The sequence below is a fragment of the Crocuta crocuta genome, unplaced genomic scaffold, assembly GCF_008692635.1.
Source record: "Crocuta crocuta isolate KB4526 unplaced genomic scaffold, BGI_CrCroc_1.0 scaffold425, whole genome shotgun sequence".
Classification (NCBI taxonomy): Eukaryota; Metazoa; Chordata; class Mammalia; order Carnivora; family Hyaenidae; genus Crocuta; species Crocuta crocuta.
This window is the reverse complement of record NW_027531909.1, coordinates 1,308,566-1,317,151: the sequence shown is the minus strand read 5'-3', so window position 1 is coordinate 1,317,151 and position 8,586 is coordinate 1,308,566. Positions and strand designations below refer to the sequence as shown.

General features: G+C 40.1%; 1 pseudogene; it reads left to right on the top strand.

Moving 5' to 3' along the window:
• Nucleotides 1-2,768: 2,768 nt before the first annotated feature.
• On the top strand, nt 2,769-3,336 carry LOC144240357 (interferon alpha-3-like; annotated as a pseudogene).
• Nucleotides 3,337-8,586: the final 5,250 nt, after the last annotated feature.

The window sequence follows — 8,586 nt, the reverse complement described above, 5'->3', positions numbered from 1 at the left end:
CAAAATAAATAGGATGAAGCGAGATTTTGGTTGATTGGGTAAAAGGCCAGAAACTGTTTTAAACTGTCAGCTAGTCCATTCAAAAATTACTTCAGAGGAAGACCAATATTTAACTCTACATGATCTTTTCACAATGTATATGTATATCAAATGATTTTGTTGAGTATTTTAAATATCTTATGATTTTATTTATCAATTATACCTCAATAGGGCAGAACAAATCAATAAATATGGATTAACCAATATTTGATATAGTCCTTTTGTGCTTCACAAAGTGGTTTTTAAAAGCAATTAAAGGGGTGCCTGGGTGGCTTAGTTGGTTGAGCTTCCGACTTTCGCTTAGGTCATGATCTCGCGGTTCGTGGGTTCGAGCCCCGCGTCGGGCTCTGTGCTGACTGCCAGCTCGGAGCCTGGAGCCTATTTCGGAGTCTGTGTCTCCCTCTCTCTCTGACCCTCCCCTGTTCACGCTGTCTCTCTCTCTCTCTCCTACAAGTAAATAAAAAAATATTTAAAAAAAAGTATTTTAAAAGCAATTAAAATCTTGTGACATAGTTTACAATAAGATAAAGAGAAAGAATAATTAATAAAAGGTAGGCCAAGGAAATAAAAATATGCCAGTTATTGGGCTAATACAATTAATAGCATTTTTCAAGTTTATTTGCTTGAAAAATAACTGATCTTTAAAAGGATCCTTATGAGTTTAAAAAAACTGGTTATTTAATTCAATCCACTATGCAACTATTTCAACAAATATCTGTTGATGTGCTCTCCACAAATAAATAGAGTCACTTTTAGACAAATAAACTAAGGTTTTGCCACTAGCAAATCCTAACTAAAATAACAGCTAAAGAATGTGACTGAGTTGAGTATAAAGTGGTTCTTAGGTGGAAGGTCTGTTTTAATAAATGACGGTCAAGACAAAAATAATTTTAATCCATATATACCAGATAACTCAGGGATTACACTTGTAAAAGTCACCCTCAGTTATTAGATGGTCACTCACATTTTTGATATGAGAGGCACTAGAGCTTACTCAAGGCCTCAAAAATTTTTTCCAGTTTTACAAAACTGGAAAGTCTTCTAATAAAGAATCATTCCTTCGAACCAGAAGGGTTTTCTTGCCTTCAAGCAATTATTTCTGGACTTATCTCTAGGCACTGAACAGTGTTCACTCTCACTTCCACCTGGGGATCTCTCCATGACTTTCCAACATGGACCATTCCATGCCTATGCTAATGCTTTTGCCTCTCTACCTGGACGGTGCTTCCAACTTGTCTCCTGTTGGACCAACTATTCTCTAAGATGTCCAAGTCTTTTCACTACTTTCCTTATTCTCAAAGACATGACTCCTTCTAGAATTTTCTGAAGACTGTATGATATAGCTCATCACACTACATTATATTTAATGGCTACCATCACACTACTAGAGTTCCTTGTTCGCTTCATGGTCTTCTTGTAATGTCTAGATATGAGCATCTTGGAGACAGGGGTCTTAGCTTCTTTTCTTTGTTGTTTCTATATCCCTAGTATCTAATGCAATGTCCTACACGTGGTCCATCTTCAATAAAATTAGAAGGAGGAACGGGGACTGTTAGCAGCTTTAGAATCTTCATAGTTCACAGAACATGTAGGATCATGACAGCCAGCTGTGAGCAGGGTGGTGCGATGGTACTTGATAATCCTAAGAGGGGCCAACATTCTTTGAACACTGAGAGCGCACTACACACTGTCCTAAGCAAAGAACTGAGACCAATGGAGCTAAATTAGCCAGCTAAGGTGGTAGGGGGTAAATCTGATCCAAATCAAGGCAGCCTCGCTTCAGTATTGGCACTCTCCATCACTCTGTTTTTCTGCTTAAGGGGGAAAAGAGGAATACCATAAGTAGAAAGGAAGTGAGCACAGTTAAATGGAGAGATAGGCGGCCAAAGACATACTTCAACATTGCACAATTCTGGTTTTGCCAGAAGGAAAAAACTAACAAAAGTCTCAATGTGCATAAACATGTCAGAAGGACTTGGAAATACAAGCTTGTGATAAAGTCAATTAGCTCAAACAAAGCCTTGAAAACCATCCCAAATATCTAAACAAGCATTTTACCCAGAGAGAGACATCCTTGATTGAAACAAAGACAAACAACATAACTAGAGGAAGGAAAGCTATGACAAGGCATGCACAGAAAATTTAAACTAAGGCAAAAACATTCGCAGCTTTGTTTCCACTTAACTGATAGCTGGTCTCATAGGAGATGGATCATAGCTACCACGATTCTTTTTTGTTTAATTTTTTAAAATGTTTTACTTATTTCTGAGAGAGAGAGAGAGAGAGAGAGAGAGAGAGAGAGAGAGAGAGACAGCGTGAGCCGGGGAGGTTTAGAGAGAGAGGGAGACATAGAATCCGAAACAGGCTCCAGGCTCTGAGCTAGCTGTCAGCACAGAGCCCGACGCAGGGCTCGAACCCACAAACCATGAGACCATGACCTGAGCCGAAGTCGGACGCTTAACCGACTGAGCCACCCAGGCGCCTCCACAATTCTAAAACTGAACATGTGTATCACTGTCCAAAGACACTGTGGAGTTTTATTACTGAAAAGTAGTAAACAAAAAGCAGATAAAGACCATGAGAAAGCAGGGGGACCCTGAATTGTGCAAAAACGAGGCTCCCACAGATACAGAAATTCAGAGATACAGAATTTGTGCAGCCAGAGGTGAGCCACACCCAGGCTCTCTCCAAGGAGGGAGTCATGCTGAGAAGGGACCCACCATGACAGGATGGAGCTTGCTGAGTGGGCTTTGGTGCTACTTCCTTCCAGTACTGCCTGCTCTCTGGACTGTCACGTTCAAAGGAGGGGCGTCTGGGAGATTGTACAACATTAGGAAACCTAGGAGGAAAATTTCCTCTGAGATGTCTGAAGGACAGAAGCAACTTCAGATTCCTCCAGGTTGCAAAATTTGACCAGTTTCCAAAAGAAAGCGATTCTCTGCCATCCGAGAAATGCTGTAGTAGGTCTTCAACATTTTCAGCCTGAACGTCTCCCAATCTTCGTGGCATTAAAGCCATTTAGAGAGACTGCTAAGTGGACTTTATCAGCAAACGGAGAAGACAGGGGTATGCTTGGAGGAGGAATCTGGGCAGGAGGATCATTCACCCTCGCAAAGGGAGGATACCAGACTTGCAATAAAGAATTATTTCCAAGGGATCTGTGTCTATTCATGAGACCCAAAGGATGGCCACTGTGCCTGGGAGGTCATCCATGTGGAAATCCGAAGGGATTTTCCGTTCATTGAGCAGCTTACAAGAAGACTTCGGGACCTAGAAGTAGGTCACTTACATAACTAATTAATTTGGAGCTGATCGGTAGTATCACTTTAGATGTCTCCTCAAACCAACGTGGTATTTCTAAGCAATTTTCTATATATTCTTTTTGTAACCTAGGTAATGTTGTCAGTCGATTTTCTGGATTCATGAAATTATTCTTAACATTTGCAAATTATTAGTTTAATGGATTCGTTTATTAAGGTTAAGTAAACATTTATTTATTATTAAAATAGCAATACTATATTTGAGGATTTATATATCAAATATTATTTTAAAATTAAATGATTCTTTTATTTCATTTTTACAACCAAATGTTCTAAATTCAGTCTTCTTATAACCTTGCTCAAATGGTCATCCTTAGACTGCTTCACCTGACAGAGTTTAACCTATCTTTAGGATCATTTCACAACACAGAAGGGCTATCAACCAATAAAGGAGATTGTGGCAGTGATGAGAAATTTGGCAATTTCGGTTCTCAGTAAGTCCTGAACTGGAGCGAGGGCAGGAACACATCTTCCACCCTAGCCATCATCCCAGTCTTGAGCATGCCTATCTTCCATTTTAGATGTTATCTGAGATTTTATAGGAGAACAAGAACAAAGAAAGGCATGGAGATAAAGACGAGAGTGAATAAGAAAAAGTGAGGGAAAGGAATAAAGGTGGGGCAGGGATTTCTGAAATGCATTCCTACTGTGTCTCCTTGTATTGACCGTGTGGAAAGCCATAGAGGATGGTTGCTTCCCGTTCTTAGACTTCCATTCTTCCACGTAAGCCCATCACTGACATGTCATCAGTCATTGACATCTATTTCAGTGTTGTCTTCAAGTCTACGTGAAGCTCGGGGCCACATTCTCAATATCACAATTTATGCAGGGAAACTTGCACACAGACATGCAGAGGAGAGGGCCATGTGAACATGGAGGCAGAGACTGGAGTGATGCATCTGTAAGTCAAGAAATGTTAAGCATAGCTAGGGGCCAGCAGAAGGCAAGGGACGATCTTCCCCTGCAGCCTTCACAGGAAATAGAGTCCTGCCAATACCTTGATTTTGGAGCTTTAGCTCCCAGAACTGGAAGGGAATGCATTTCTGTTGGTTTAAGCCACCTAATTTGTGATATATTGTTTCAGCAGCCCCAGAAAACAAATACAGTCACCATGGTCCACACGGCTGTGTCCACACACTGACCCAATTCATCACGTGGCCAGCGGTGGCCTCCCACCAATCATAAACTTCTGCTGGAGTCCCATGCTCTCTCACATCCCCACGATTGATTTTCTATGTGCTGATCTCTCTCACTGAGAGAGAAGACGCATCTTCCTGACCTTGATTTTGAGTGGAGAGAAAAACGGAGTTTCTCAGGAAAGCCCACCACTCAGAGATGGTACCCATGGGAGTAATCGATTGTTTTTGTGGTCTCTTAGTGCTTCCGCCTTTCAAATGTTCCTGTTGCTAAATTGAGAGTTAACACCTCTCCTGTGAACACATCAAAAGATGTGTGCTGCCTCAGAAACATCTCATGGCACTTTTTAAAGGCTTTGGAAGCATTTGTTTATTTGCCAGTCAGTTTAATAGAGAATATATGCCACATGTAGATTTATGGGACTTAAGAATTAGACTATAATAAAATTCAGCAGCAAAGTAAAAGTAATAATAACTTGATCTTTGAAAAAACATTATTTCAGAAGGTATTTTCAAATTCTACCTACAATGCCTTGGGATCCATACCCCAAAAATTAATTTTCACGGAAATATAGTCACAGCAATAGTTAGAAATCTGTCTTTGGTTATTGGATTAAAAAAAAGAATTTACGATATTTTAAATGTTCTGTTTTTTAATAACTAAGAGCTAAGTAAAATCCTAGGGGCAAGCACCTAAATACACTTCAGTTTAATAATTTCAGACTCAAGGACTGATGATCACAACAGATAGAGGCATCATGAGGAGGAATGAGCACATGACTTCGGTTAGAAAATCCAACTTGCAGTACCAGGTCCTGACGACCATTTACTGTATGACTGGACAGTCTCTTAATTTCTCTGAGGCTCATTTGCCTTAAGCCTAAAACCATATCAATAATATCTACCCTTCCTACTCATGAGCAAGATTAAGTGAGATACCATATATAAAAATACTTCGCCATGTATAAAAATATGGTAAAAATACCATATATAAAAATATCGTATAGGGTGCCTGGGTGGTTCAGTTGGTTAAGCGTCCAACTCTTGATCTTAGCTCAGGTCATGATCTTACTGTTTGTGAGTTGGAGCCCTGTGTCGGGCTCCTCGCTGACAGCATGGAGCCTGGCTTGGGATTCTGTGTCCCTCTCTCTCCCTCTACCCTGCTCTCTCTTGCTCTCTCAAAGATAAATAAACTTAAAATTTTTTTTAAATGCTGTATATGTAAATATGTTAAAACTCCTACAAAAAGTAACTTTCAAGCCATTTCGAGAAATGACTTTTGCATTATTTACCAACTTAGGTTTTTAAAAACCATACTAAAACCTAACCAACTAAAACAAATTTGTTTAGGAAACAAGTTTATTTTAAGAGGGACAATTTTTATCCCATTATAGCTTCCATCAGGATGAGAAGATGATACCTGTTACACAAGGAAAGGGTTAACATGTCAATTTTTATTAATTGGCAGCAAAAATACTTCAGCACCAAAGTGGATGTATTATATCTTATAAATTATATATTTTAATAAACATTTTATTGAATTCCAGCTATAATAGTGTGCCAGGCACTGTGTCAAGTGTGTGTGTCTGTGCACACAGGCACACATGTGCACAGACACACACACACACGCACACATACACACAATCCTGCACAAAATCTGATTTATTTCCCACCACAATGCTGAGAAATTAGAACTATTACTTTACAGAGAGGAAACTAGAGCTTAAAAGGATGAGTTCCTAACCCAAAAGTTCTCTTTGGTAGTAACTGTAACTCAACTATTATACTCATATTATTTTTGAAGTGATATTTAACATACTTTAGACAATATACCATTGTAGTTTAGGTATCATTTTAAAGATTTTTCTCTTCCGTTCCTGACCCATCAATATTACCATCTTTTAAAATATACTCTGACAGGGGCGCCTGGCTGGCTTGGTCAGTTAAGCATCTAATTTCAGCTCAGGTCACGATCTCATGGTTCATGGGTTCGAGCCCTGTGTTGGGCTCTGTGCTGACTGCTCAGAGCCTGGAGCCTGCTTCGGATTTTGTGTCTCCCTCTCTCTCTCTCTCTCTGCCCCTCTCCTGCTCGCACTCTATCTCTCAAAAATAAATAAATGTTAAAAAATTAAAAAAATATTCTGACATTGTGAGGATTGTATCAAGCAGACCCTCAGCAATACCCAAACAGCACTATTGTGTATATTGTCCCATTTACACACAAAGGGCACTTCTGACTGGCAAGATCAGCCTCCTTAGAGGCTACCTCCAAGAGCTAAGCTTGTGCAGCTGGGCCTACACTCCTGACTCTTGTCAGGTGGGGACAATTCAGGTTTGTACTTTAGAGAGATTACACACATCTTGAAGATGAAATCAATCACATTTGGGTGTAGCTCTCAAATCACCAAAGTTAAAAATGTTAAATGTCTGTTCATCAAAGATCTCCAACACAGCATGTTTTTGGAAGGGCTAACAATTTTCCTATCAAAGTATTTCTGATGCTTTGAGAAAGTTTTTTATTTTGATAGAGAGAAAGAGAAAGAAAGAGAGAGAGAGAGAAAGAGAGAGAGAATCCCAAGCAGGCTCTATGCTCCTGATGTGGGGCTCAATCCCATGACTCTGGGATCCCATGACCTTGGGATTGTGACCTGAGCTGAAATCAAGAGTCAGATGCTCAACTGACTGAGGCACCTCAGGCATTCTTTAAGGAAGGTTTTGAACACATTTGCTCTCTGAGAGAAAAGGAACCTTAGCTCAGGAGGAGCAGAAATGTGAATGTGAAGATCCTTCCCTCTCCTGCTCAAGATAGTATTGTGCCTCCATTTGCAAAATAAATTTAATCACTCATTCTCCACAGCACTCTTCCCCGGGGTCTTGAAATGTACACAGTCTCCCAAATGTAGAGGAAAACCTCCCTTGATAGTAATATCCCCGATTCTCCTGGAATAGGATTCTTTACCATCCCCAAGGAGTCATTATAGGATTACCTGCCAATATCCTTAATGGCAGCTATTTCAAGTAACACTGAACACCATTTCACCAGTACCTACTCCCCTCCTGGCATCATGCCAGGTTGGGGGTGGGGCAGGGAGCTCCTGCAAAGATTCCTGTGTTCAGAAAGCTCAAAGTGTGAAGAAGAGGAATATATACAAATAGGTTATGGTAAGTGTGGAGCCTGAAATGAAAAAGAAGATACAAAGAGGGCGAAAGAGACAGGATAGAGCCAGAGGACATCAGTGGGCCACAGAGAGCTTAAAGAGCAGGAAGTGGTTAACGTCAAGGGAAGGAAAAAACCCTTTCAGATAGGGTCTGAAAGGCAGGCCAACTTGGCTGTGAATGGAAAGGGAGAGATAAGGCAACAGCTGGGGCGAAAGCACAGTCAAGGGAGAGGAGTCTATTAGCTGTGTCTTTATGTGCCTTGAGGGTGGTAGATTCAATTTCTTTAATATGACAGCTGCCCCGGAAAATGTGATGGTGATCGATGGATATCTGAACGGCTTCAGATGTAATTAAATTAAGTTGGAGGGGAAAACATATCCCCTGAAACACAGGCTGGAACTTCAGATTAGTGTAAAGATGAGCCAGCATTCTGTTTGTTTAGTAAATACCACCTCCTCGAGTTCTGCTGCAAAATTTTAAATTCAGCATCTGAAAAGCAATTGTGTGCGTAAAGACAGTTTTTCTATCCTTGAGTTGGCCTGAGTTGGAACCTTAGGTTTATGGCATGTTGGCCATGTTAATCCTGAGCAAGTTAGTTAAATTATCTGACTTCCAGTTTCCCCATCTGTAAAATAGAGATATTAATATTATACCCGTCATAGCTTTACCAGAAGAGCAAGTGAGTTAATTCACATAAGGGGTTCAGAATAGAGACTAGCAATTCAACCAACAGTATATTTAGATGTCCTCATGATTATTATGACTGTTAATATCATGATTTGGTCTTGTTTTGGTCTAGTTCTCAGAAACATAAGGCAGCTTATTTACTTCATTTTACAGATGAAACAAAATGGCTGAATGTGGGGAAAGTTTTTTCTTTGGGTCTTACTCCTAGAAAGAATTAGCAGCTCTCAAACCAAACCTTCACTCAT